Source organism: Rhinoderma darwinii, chromosome 12 (assembly GCF_050947455.1).
Source record: "Rhinoderma darwinii isolate aRhiDar2 chromosome 12, aRhiDar2.hap1, whole genome shotgun sequence".
NCBI classification, from domain to species: Eukaryota; Metazoa; Chordata; class Amphibia; order Anura; family Rhinodermatidae; genus Rhinoderma; species Rhinoderma darwinii.
This window is the reverse complement of record NC_134698.1, coordinates 3,758,904-3,772,258: the sequence shown is the minus strand read 5'-3', so window position 1 is coordinate 3,772,258 and position 13,355 is coordinate 3,758,904. Positions and strand designations below refer to the sequence as shown.

The window sequence follows — 13,355 nt, the reverse complement described above, 5'->3', positions numbered from 1 at the left end:
GCACGCTCCATATCACTATATACAAGAAGATGTATAACTTATACCAGCTGTACATATATAATTATATACAGAATGTACCCAGGTTATACCAGCACGCTCCATATCACTATATACAAGAAGATGTATAACTTATACCAGCTGCACATATATAATTATATACAGAAGATACCCAGGTTATACCAGCATGCTCCATATCACTATATACAAGAAGATGCATAACTTATACCAGCTGTACATACATAATTATATACAGAAGATACCCAGGTTATACCAGCATGCTCCATATCACTATATACAAGAAGATGTATAACTTATACCAGCTGTACATATATCATTATATACTGAAGATACACAGGTTATACCAGCATGCTCCATATCACTATATACAAGAAGATGTGTAACTTATACCAGCTGTACATATATAATTATATACAGAAGATACCCAGGTTATACCAGCATGCTCCATATCACTATATACAAGAAGATGTATAACTTATACCAGCTGCACATATATAATTATATACAGAAGATACCCAGGTTATACCAGCATGCTCCATATCACTATATACAAGAAGATGTATAACTTATACCAGCTGTACATATATCATTATATACTGAAGATACACAGGTTATACCAGCATGCTCCATATCACTATATACAAGAAGATGTGTAACTTATACCAGCTGTACATATATAATTATATACAGAAGATACCCAGGTTATACCAGCATGCTCCATATCACTATATACAAGAAGATGTATAACTTATACCAGCTGCACATATATAATTATATACAGAAGATACCCAGGTTATACCAGCATGCTCCATATCACTATATACAGGAAGATGTATAACTTATACCAGCTGTACATATATAATTATATACAGAATATACCCAGGTTATACCAGCATGCTCCATATCACTATATACAAGAAGATGCATAACTTATACCAGCTGTACATACATAATTATATACAGAAGATACCCAGGTTATACCAGCATGCTCCATATCACTATATACAAGAAGATGTATAACTTATACCAGCTGTACATATATCATTATATACTGAAGATACACAGGTTATACCAGCATGCTCCATATCACTATATACAAGAAGATGTGTAACTTATACCAGCTGTACATATATAATTATATACAGAAGATACCCAGGTTATACCAGCATGCTCCATATCACTATATACAAGAAGATGTATAACCTATGCCAGCTGTACATATATAATTATATACAGGAGATACCCAGGTTATACCAGCATGCTCCATATCACTATACAAAAGCAGATGTATAACTTATAACAGCTGTACATATATAATTATATACAGAAGATACCCAGGTTACACCAGCATGCTCCATATCACTATATACAAGAAGATGTATAACGTATACCAGCTGTACATATATAATTATATACAGAAGATACCCAGGTTATACCAGCATGCTCCATATTACTATATACAGGAAGATGTATAACTTATACCAGCTGTACATATATAATTATATACAGAAGATGCCCAGGTTATACCAGCATGCTCCATATCACTATATACAAGAAGATGTATAACTTATACTAGCTGTACATATATAATTATATACAGAAGATACCCAGGTTATACCAGCATGCTCCATATCACTATATACAAGAAGATGTATAACTTATACCAGCTGTACATATATAATTATATACAGAAGATGCCCAGGTTATACCAGCATGCTCCATATCACTATATACAAGAAGATGTACAACTTATACCAGCTGTACATATATAATTATATACAGAAGATACCCTGGTTATACCAGCATGCTCCGTATCACTATATACAGGAAGATGTATAACTTATACCAGCTGTACATATATAATTATACACAGAAGATACCCAGGTTATACCAGCATGCTCCATATCACTATATACAAGAAGATGTATAACTTATACCAGCTGTACATATATAATTATATACAGAATATACCCAGGTTATACCAGCATGCTCCATATCACTATATACAAGAAGATGTATAACTTATACCAGCTGTACATATATAATTATATACAGAAGATACCCAGGTTATACCAGCATGCTCCATATCACTATACACAAGAAGATGTATAACTTATACCAGCTGTACATATATAATTATATACATAAGATACCCAGGTTATACCAGCATGCTCCATATCACTACATACAAGAAGATGTATAACTTATACCAGCTGTACATATATAATTATATACAGAAGATACCCAGGTTATACCAGCATGCGCCATATCACTATATACAAGAAGATGTATAACTTATACCAGCTGTACATATATAATTATATACAGAATATACCCAGGTTATACCAGCATGCTCCATATCACTATATACAAGAAGATGTATAACTTATACCAGCTGTACATATATAATTATATACAGAAGATACCCAGGTTATACCAGCATGCTCCATATCACTATATACAAGAAGATGTATAACTTATACCAGCTGTACATATATAATTATATACAGAATATACCCAGGTTATACCAGCATGCTCCATATCACTATATACAAAAAGATGTATAACTAATACCAGCTGTACATATATATTATATACAGCAGATACCCAGGTTATACCAGCATGCTCCATATCACTATATACAAGAAGATGTATAACTTATACCAGCTGTACATATATAATTATATACAGAAGATACCCAGGTTATACCAGCATGCTCCATATCACTATATACAAGAAGATGTATAACTTATACCAGCTGTACATATAAAATTATATACAGAATATACCCAGGTTATACCAGCATGCTCCATATCACTATATACAGGATGATGTATAACTTATACCAGCTGCACATATATAATTATATATAGAAGATACCCAGGTTATACCAGCATGCTCCATATCACTATATACAGGAAGATGTATAACTTATACCAGCTGCACATATATAATTATATACAGAAGATACCCAGGTTATACCAAAATGCTCCATATCACTATATACAAGAAGATGTATAACTTATACCAGCTGTACATATATAATTATATACATAAGATACCCAGGTTATACCAGCATGCTCCATATCACTATATACAAGAAGATGAATAACTTATACCAGCTGTACATATATAATTATATACAGAAGATACCCAGGTTATACCAGCATGCGCCTTATCACTATATACAAGAAGATGTATAACTTATACCAGCTGTACATATATAATTACATTCAGAAGATACCCAGGTTATACCAGCATGATCCATATCACTATATACAAGAAGATGTATATCTTATACCAGCTGTACATATATAATTATATACAGAGGATACCCAGGTTATACCAGCATGCTCCATATCTCTATATACAAGAAGATGTATAACTTATACCAGCTGTACATATATAATTATATACAGAAGATACCCAGGTTATACCAGCATGGTCTATATCACTATATACAAGAAGATGTATAACTTATACCAGCTGTACATATAGAATTATATACAGAAGATACCCAGGTTATACCAGCATGCTCCATATCACTATATACAAGAAGATGTATAACTTATACCAGCTGTACATATATAATTATATACAGAAGATACCCAGGTTATACCAGCATGCTCCATATCACTATATACAAGAAGATGTATAACTTATACCAGCTGTACATATATAATTATATACAGGAGATACCCAGGTTATACCAGCATGCTCCATATCACTATATACAAGAAGATGTATAACTTATACCAGCTGTACATATATAATTATATACAGAAGATACCCAGGTTATACCAGCATGCCCCATATCACTATATACAAGAAGATGTATAACTTATACCAGCTGTACATATATAATTATATACAGAAGATACCCAGGTTATACCAGCATGCTCCATATCACTATATACAGGAAGATGTATAACTTATACCAGCTGTACATATATAATTATATACAGAAGATACCCAGGTTATACCAGCATGCTCCATATCACTATATACAAGAAGATGTATAACTTATACCAGCTGTACATATATAATTATATACAGAATATACCCAGGTTATACCAGCATGCTCCATATCACTATATACAAGAAGATGTATAACTTATACCAGCTGTACATATATAATTATATACAGAAGATACCCAGGTTATACCAGCATGCTCCATATCACTATATACAAGAAGATGTATAACTTATACCAGCTGTACATATATAATTATATACAGAAGATACCCAGGTTATACCAGCATGCTCCATATCACTATATACAAAAAGATGTATAACTAATACCAGCTGTACATATATAATTATATACAGCAGATACCCAGGTTACACCAGCATGCTCCATATCACTATATACAGGAAGATGTATAACTTATACCATCTGTACATATATAATTATATTCAGAAGATACCCAGGTTATACCAGCATGCTCCATATCACTATATACAAGAAGATGTATGACTTATACCAGCTGTACATGTATAATTATATACAGAAGATACCCAGGTTATACCAGCATGTGACCTATCACTATATACAAGAAGATGTATAACTTATACCAGCTGTACATATATAATTATATACAGAAGATACCCAGGATATACCAGCATGCTCCATATCACTATATACAAGAAGATGTATAACTTATACCAGCTGTACATATATAATTATATACAGAGGATACCCAGGTTATACCAGCATGCTCCATATCACTATATACAAGAAGATGTGTAATTTATACTAGCTGTAAATATATAATTATATACAGAAGATACCCAGGTCATACCAGCATGCTCCATATCACTATATACAGGAAGATGTGTAACTTATACCAGCTGTACATATATAATTATATACAGAAGATACCCAGGTTATACCAGCATGCTCCATATCACTATATACAAGAAGATGTATAACTTATACCAGCTGTACATATATAATTATATACAGAAGATACCCAGGTTATACCAGCATGTTCCATATCACTATATACAAGAAGATGTATAACTTATACCAGCTGTACATATATAATTATATACAGAAGATACCCAGGTTATACCAGCATGCTCCGTATCACTATATACAAGAAGATGTATAACTTATACCAGCTGTACATATATAATTATATACAGAAGATGTCCAGGTTATACCAGCTGTACATATATATTATATACCCAGGTTATACCAGCTGTACATATATATTATATACCCAGGTTATACCAGCATGTACACTAACAACGAAATCATTTTCATGCCAGTGAATATATTTCCTGTGATTTTCCTTCCACAATATGACAAGATAATATTTGAAGATCAGATGTCAGAATGAAATGATTTTTATGTAAGACAAGGTAACCTGAGAGGACGCAGCGACCTGATTTCTGTGGCAAATCATTTCTTCAGAATGGCATTCTCAAACTGCGCGGCAGGGTCACCATTGACGACAATGGGGCTGCCTGTCTGCCTGTCGCCCATCTCTGCCAGCACATTGGAGACTAATGATCTAGGAACGAGATGGTAACAGGATGTCTGTCTTGCTTTAAATGGCACTGGTAGATTCAGCCCATATCCTACAATGCTTGTGTTCTAGCTTTTAAAGGAATTGTTTCACTCACTTTTTTGAAATATCTATGTTCTAGAGATTTTCTTGCAGATTAAAACAAGATAGATGACACATCTGTGTGATCCTTCATTCTGAAATTATTGCTTTTCAAAGATCGGGATTTTATGTTAATTATTTGGTAATAGCTAGGGGCGCTGCTGCATTGTTGCCTGTGTAAAAAGTAGCTTTCATTGTTGTAGTGGTGAATAGCGGTACTACAAGTTAATTCTGTGTGTCAAATGTTTTTACTGCCAGTATATACGGTATATTCAGTATATTCCAGGCACAGTATATAATTATAAACAAATACAATACCACCGAAGAGGGGCACAGACACAGAGTGATGTTCAATATAAAGCAAAGTTGCTGAACAATATGAAATCTACTGTGTCTACGTCCCAGGTAATGACCAAGATACCTTGGTGCATCGATCAACAACAGATAAATCCAACAAAGAAAATGATCGACTGAAGCACGACAAATTAGTAACAAAATACAAAATTTTATTAACATGAAAACATGACAAAGGTTAAAACTGGAACAGGGAATGAGTCACTCAATAAAAAGACATCGAGAGCAATCATGCACTGGATGTTAATGTGACATGAGTCTATACAGACTTGTTTATTTGTTGATACAGCAAAATAAGATAGTGTGCGTGCCTATGCGGACCTGTAGCTAATAAAGCCTAGTGAATAATGGCAAAAAGACGGTCAACAAGGGATGGAATGCATGTGTGTACTATCTGGGTTGCCTCTATAAGAGTGTGTATGTAGAAATGATAATATTGCAGATACCTGAGTATAATGATTATCTGCGTATGTATAATAACCCAATGTACACCATAGTATGTTTTACAAGGTCAGTACTACAGGTAACATGCAACAATGTGTATAGACACACAACGAGGTACCAAGCCAGTACCAGGTAAGAAAGTCGGTAATAGCTCTATGACATACCAGTGGACATGATGAAGATGTCTGGACCCGACGCGCGTTTCGGCGACTGCCTTCGTCCGGGGTTAGGGTCAAGCTGCTAGAATCTACCAATATATGGAGCGTAGCTCAGGTGTTCGTGATGTAAGAGGAGGAGGAGGCACAATCAAGTGACGAAAAACGGCGTCTGGTGCGGGGTACCAAGATGGCGCTGCCCCACTTCCGGTCCGCGTCATCAGAGAGGATGTGGGGCGGTGCAGACTGACCACACCCCCCACACATCCTACTCTGTATCTAGACAGCGGTCGGAAGAGGCCAGGGCCACTCCCCCCTCGGACATGAACATCTGATCAGGATGTCATGGACACCAGCGCACGATCCATCAGTGATATATGCCAGAAGGAAACAAGGAAAAGAACTTACGATGCGAATGGTTTGCAAAGTATTGTGTACAGCTGGAAATAAAAAGTAACATGAAACGGCTTACTATGGTGTGAATTGTGTAATGTGTAACATGGACAGGGAAGGGGAGGGGGGGGGGGAAAAGAGAAGGAGGGGATAGGTGATGATGTGGAACGATAGATAAATACACCCTGGCAATGGTGAAAAAATATATATGATGAAGAGTGTGAATGTGAAAAGTTGAAAATGAAAAATTTATAAGTATATAAAGTAATGGGTGTGAATGCTGATGGAATTGTAAAAGGGGATGACAGGTGTGGAGTGTGATGCTAGTGAATTGTGCTGGGAATAAGATGAGACATGGGGAAGCAAGGAAATCTAGTCAATGTGTGTGTAACAATACAAATATGGTGGACACCCGATTATGCTATGGACATCAATACTGAGTAACACCTAAATGCTAGGTCTAAAAAAACCATAGTATTACAGCCACATGTGTTGGTACGAAGATACAATACATACGAATGTCTTATACATACAGCATATAAGTCACTTAAAGTTCTCTATGTTTGTAAGAGCTGAATATATATAGTTATGCCTAATAGATACTAGTAGTAGTGCTAAGTAAATTGATAAAGAACACATACACAAAAAAACATATTATAGCAAAATACAGAAATAACGTATTCGCAATGGATACATACAAAATAAAGGATCAAAGTGATCCATACATGATGGAAGAAAAATATAATAATGGATGGGTGATATATGATGCAAATACTACCAAATCTATATGATGACAAATGCAGAAAATATATATAGAACGCAGTATAGTGTCTCTTGTTTCCTCCTAGTAGTAGCAAAGAATGGACCGCAGGACACCTCCTCAGATGAACTCAATGAAAGAGTATCATAGTTCTGTATATCAGAAAAACACAACAAAAGAGGGTAGTTAATTTTTAAAAATGACAACAGGGATGAGGAAAAAATAAAAGCCAAGACCCACAAGGAGTCAATGGTTACAAAAACGAAACAAAGCTCAAAGATTCGTTTAATCCATATGGAGACATTGTCCCAAGGGTCCAGATCCACCGAGACTCACATTGTGCGAGTTTTTGTTTGGTGGCCCCGCCTCTCGTACCGCATATGATATGATCAATCCCTCTCACCTTCAGCTTGGAGGGATCACATGCGTGGTGTGTTCTAAAATGTCGAGCCACAGGTTTCAACATCTCCAAAATTTCTGCCCCTGCTGCTCGCTTTATATCGGCCATATGTTCACGTACCCGCACCTTCAGCTCTCTGGAAGTAAGACCAATGTAAATCTTCGGGCACGGACATACAGCATAATATATGACGGCTTTGGTATTGCATGTGATGGAATGAGTGATATTAAAAGTTTTACTGCCAGATACATCGGTGAAAGTAGTGACATCTTCTATATTAGGGCACGCTACGCATCTTCCGCAGGGCTTACAACCCCATCTTGGGCCCTTGGTCCCAAATGGATATTTAGTTTTTATTGGGTCATAGAAACTTCTTACAAGATGGTCTTTTAGATTTTTGGATCGTCTTGCAGTCACAGAGGGATATTTTGTAATAAACCTGTTTAGGGAGGGATCGGTCAGGAGAATAGGCCAGTATCTTTTGAGGATTTCCTTCATTTGAGGCCATCGAGAATGGTATCCTGTAATGAACCTGACTTGGTTCTGTTTCTCTGCCTTCTTTTTAGGGAAAAGCAGATCATCCCTAGAAGTCCCTTTTGCCCTACGATAGGCTTTTTTTATGGATCTAGCACTGTATCCTCGCTCTAGGAAACGACGTTTCAAATCTACTGCCTGTTTCTCAAAAAGCGAGTCAGAGGAACATATCCTCTTAATCCGTAAAAATTGTCCAATGGGGACCGCTGAAATGGTCTGTGGGGGATGAGATGAGGAAGAGTGGAGCAGTGCATTCACAGAGGTTTCCTTACGGAAGACGTCACTATGTATGAAGCCCCTCTCATCAGTGAAAATCTTCACATCCAAAAAATCCACACAACTAGGATGTGCTTTATGGGTGAATTTAAGGTTTATATCGTTCATGTTAAGGCCAACCATGAAGGAATCCAGATCCGCATGTGTGCCCTTCCAGATGACCAGAATATCATCAATGTAGCGGGCCCAGAAAAGGACCCGCGCCATTGATTCCTCCCGGTCATCTGAGAAAAGAGTCCTCTCCCACAGCCCCAGGAAAAGATTAGCGTAAGATGGTGCACACGCTGCCCCCATAGCTGTTCCCTGGAGCTGTAGGTAGAAATGATCATTGAACACAAAGAAATTGTGTGTTAGGATGTGTTCAAGCATCTGTGCAATAAATGCACATAATGATTTGTCAAGTTCTGATGTTGACAAAAAATACTGGACTGCTCTCAGGCCGTCTTCATGCTTGATGCATGTATAGAGAGACTCTACATCGATGGTAACTAGGAGCATGTCACCATCAATGCTGATACCGCTGATCTTCTGCAAAAGATCAGCAGTATCGCGAATATACGATGGTAAATTGACCACCAGATTTTTTAAATGGTGGTCAATGAATCTGCATATCCCTTCAGTGAGACTGCCCCTGCCAGAGATGATAGGTCTCCCTGGTGGAATCCTCTCATTTTTGTGGATCTTAGGCAGCAGATAAAGGGTAGGAACTGTGGGTTCATCAATTGTAAGTGCCAAGTTGAGTTCTTTAGAGATAACATTGTCTTCCACTGCCTGAAGAAGTTTGATCTGCAACTCCCGTTTAAAGGCTGACAGAGGGTTGAAGGTCAGCCTCCTGTAGCAATGTTTGTCTCGCAGTTGTCTGTTTGCCTCTGCCTCATACATGACACATGGCCACACCACCACATTGCCCCCTTTATCTGCTGCCTTGAATACCACATCTTTGATTTTTTTCAATTGTTTTAAGCTGTTTCTCTCTAACGAAGTTAGGTTATCACATTTGATATATCTTGGGATGTTATAAAATTCTTGGGTTACTGATTTAATGAAGAGGTCCACCGCGGGGCATATACTAAGGGCAGGGAAGTTTTTTGACTTAATCCTAATGCATGCAGGAATATTACCTGCCGTTTCATCAATATTATGTTCTGCCAGCAAGTCTTCAAGCGCCTTGAGTGCCTGCTGTTCCTCAGATGTAGGGAACAGATCCCTGTCCACTGGTTTGTTGAACCATTTGTTGAAAATAAGTGAGCGGCCAAAGACATGTAAATCTTTTACTGCAGAAAACATATCAAAAGCAGCACTAGGTGAAAAAGTCAGGCCCTTGGCTATTAATTCCAAATCAATTTTAGAGAATACATGTGAAGACAAATTAATTACCTTTAGTTGACTACTCGGTTCTCGTACATCTGGTCGTTTTTTATTAGCTGCTTGTTTTTGTGCCAGTTTTCTTTTAGGCCGAGTGTTGAAGGTAGATCTATAGGGCATGGTATCGGTTTCACTCTGAGACGAAATAGAGGAGATGGAAGGAGTACGGTTGAGACCACCTGGGGCCTGGTTTCTTCTCCACCTGTATACTTTATTATTTTGGAAATCTCCAATATCTCTGGAGAATTTTCTGGACTTAATTTCTTGGATAGTAATAAAAAACGACCAGATGTACGAGAACCGAGTAGTCAACTAAAGGTAATTAATTTGTCTTCACATGTATTCTCTAAAATTGATTTGGAATTAATAGCCAAGGGCCTGACTTTTTCACCTAGTGCTGCTTTTGATATGTTTTCTGCAGTAAAAGATTTACATGTCTTTGGCCGCTCACTTATTTTCAACAAATGGTTCAACAAACCAGTGGACAGGGATCTGTTCCCTACATCTGAGGAACAGCAGGCACTCAAGGCGCTTGAAGACTTGCTGGCAGAACATAATATTGATGAAACGGCAGGTAATATTCCTGCATGCATTAGGATTAAGTCAAAAAACTTCCCTGCCCTTAGTATATGCCCCGCGGTGGACCTCTTCATTAAATCAGTAACCCAAGAATTTTATAACATCCCAAGATATATCAAATGTGATAACCTAACTTCGTTAGAGAGAAACAGCTTAAAACAATTGAAAAAAATCAAAGATGTGGTATTCAAGGCAGCAGATAAAGGGGGTAATGTGGTAGTGTGGCCATGTGTCATGTATGAGGCAGAGGCAAACAGACAACTGCGAGACAAACATTGCTACAGGAGGCTGACCTTCAACCCTCTGTCAGCCTTTAAACGGGAGTTGCAGATCAAACTTCTGCAGGCAGTGGAAGACAATGTTATCTCTAAAGAACTCAACTTGGCACTTACAATTGATGAACCCACAGTTCCTACCCTTTATCTGCTGCCTAAGATCCACAAAAATGAGAGGATTCCACCAGGGAGACCTATCATCTCTGGCAGGGGCAGTCTCACTGAAGGGATATGCAGATTCATTGACCACCATTTAAAAAATCTGGTGGTCAATTTACCATCGTATATTCGCGATACTGCTGATCTTTTGCAGAAGATCAGCGGTATCAGCATTGATGGTGACATGCTCCTAGTTACCATCGATGTAGAGTCTCTCTATACATGCATCAAGCATGAAGACGGCCTGAGAGCAGTCCAGTATTTTTTGTCAACATCAGAACTTGACAAATCATTATGTGCATTTATTGCACAGATGCTTGAACACATCCTAACACACAATTTCTTTGTGTTCAATGATCATTTCTACCTACAGCTCCAGGGAACAGCTATGGGGGCAGCGTGTGCACCATCTTACGCTAATCTTTTCCTGGGGCTGTGGGAGAGGACTCTTTTCTCAGATGACCGGGAGGAATCAATGGCGCGGGTCCTTTTCTGGGCCCGCTACATTGATGATATTCTGGTCATCTGGAAGGGCACACATGCGGATCTGGATTCCTTCATGGTTGGCCTTAACATGAACGATATAAACCTTAAATTCACCCATAAAGCACATCCTAGTTGTGTGGATTTTTTGGATGTGAAGATTTTCACTGATGAGAGGGGCTTCATACATAGTGACGTCTTCCGTAAGGAAACCTCTGTGAATGCACTGCTCCACTCTTCCTCATCTCATCCCCCACAGACCATTTCAGCGGTCCCCATTGGACAATTTTTACGGATTAAGAGGATATGTTCCTCTGACTCGCTTTTTGAGAAACAGGCAGTAGATTTGAAACGTCGTTTCCTAGAGCGAGGATACAGTGCTAGATCCATAAAAAAAGCCTATCGTAGGGCAAAAGGGACTTCTAGGGATGATCTGCTTTTCCCTAAAAAGAAGGCAGAGAAACAGAACCAAGTCAGGTTCATTACAGGATACCATTCTCGATGGCCTCAAATGAAGGAAATCCTCAAAAGATACTGGCCTATTCTCCTGACCGATCCCTCCCTAAACAGGTTTATTACAAAATATCCCTCTGTGACTGCAAGACGATCCAAAAATCTAAAAGACCATCTTGTAAGAAGTTTCTATGACCCAATAAAAACTAAATATCCATTTGGGACCAAGGGCCCAAGATGGGGTTGTAAGCCCTGCGGAAGATGCGTAGCGTGCCCTAATATAGAAGATGTCACTACTTTCACCGATGTATCTGGCAGTAAAACTTTTAATATCACTCATTCCATCACATGCAATACCAAAGCCGTCATATATTATGCTGTATGTCCGTGCCCGAAGATTTACATTGGTCTTACTTCCAGAGAGCTGAAGGTGCGGGTACGTGAACATATGGCCGATATAAAGCGAGCAGCAGGGGCAGAAATTTTGGAGATGTTGAAACCTGTGGCTCGACATTTTAGAACACACCACGCATGTGATCCCTCCAAGCTGAAGGTGAGAGGGATTGATCATATCATATGCGGTACGAGAGGCGGGGCCACCAAACAAAAACTCGCACAATGTGAGTCTCGGTGGATCTGGACCCTTGGGACAATGTCTCCATATGGATTAAACGAATCTTTGAGCTTTGTTTCGTTTTTGTAACCATTGACTCCTTGTGGGTCTTGGCTTTTATTTTTTCCTCATCCCTGTTGTCATTTTTAAAAATTAACTACCCTCTTTTGTTGTGTTTTTCTGATATACAGAACTATGATACTCTTTCATTGAGTTCATCTGAGGAGGTGTCCTGCGGTCCATTCTTTGCTACTACTAGGAGGAAACAAGAGACACTATACTGCGTTCTATATATATTTTCTGCATTTGTCATCATATAGATTTGGTAGTATTTGCATCATATATCACCCATCCATTATTATATTTTTCTTCCATCATGTATGGATCACTTTGATCCTTTATTTTGTATGTATCCATTGCGAATACGTTATTTCTGTATTTTGCTATAATATGTTTTTTTGTGTATGTGTTCTTTATCA

At 37.9% G+C, this 13,355-nt stretch overlaps 1 protein-coding gene and 2 long non-coding RNA genes across 3 annotated transcripts in view; 2 read left to right on the top strand and 1 right to left on the bottom strand.

Moving 5' to 3' along the window:
• PEA15 (proliferation and apoptosis adaptor protein 15) overlaps window positions 1-13,355 on the top strand; it is a 66,092-nt gene that overhangs the window by 26,208 nt on the left and 26,529 nt on the right. The gene's annotated exons all lie outside the window — the stretch shown is intronic.
• On the bottom strand, window positions 7,678-10,218 carry LOC142664944 (uncharacterized). The gene is made up of 3 exons (XR_012851419.1): window positions 10,071-10,218; window positions 8,143-8,275; window positions 7,678-7,891 (listed from the first exon to the last, which is right to left on the bottom strand). It is a non-coding gene; the product is annotated as an uncharacterized LOC142664944 (long non-coding RNA).
• On the top strand, window positions 10,742-13,281 carry LOC142664929 (uncharacterized). Its single transcript, XR_012851412.1, has 3 exons — window positions 10,742-10,888; window positions 12,684-12,816; window positions 13,068-13,281. It is a non-coding gene; the product is annotated as an uncharacterized LOC142664929 (long non-coding RNA).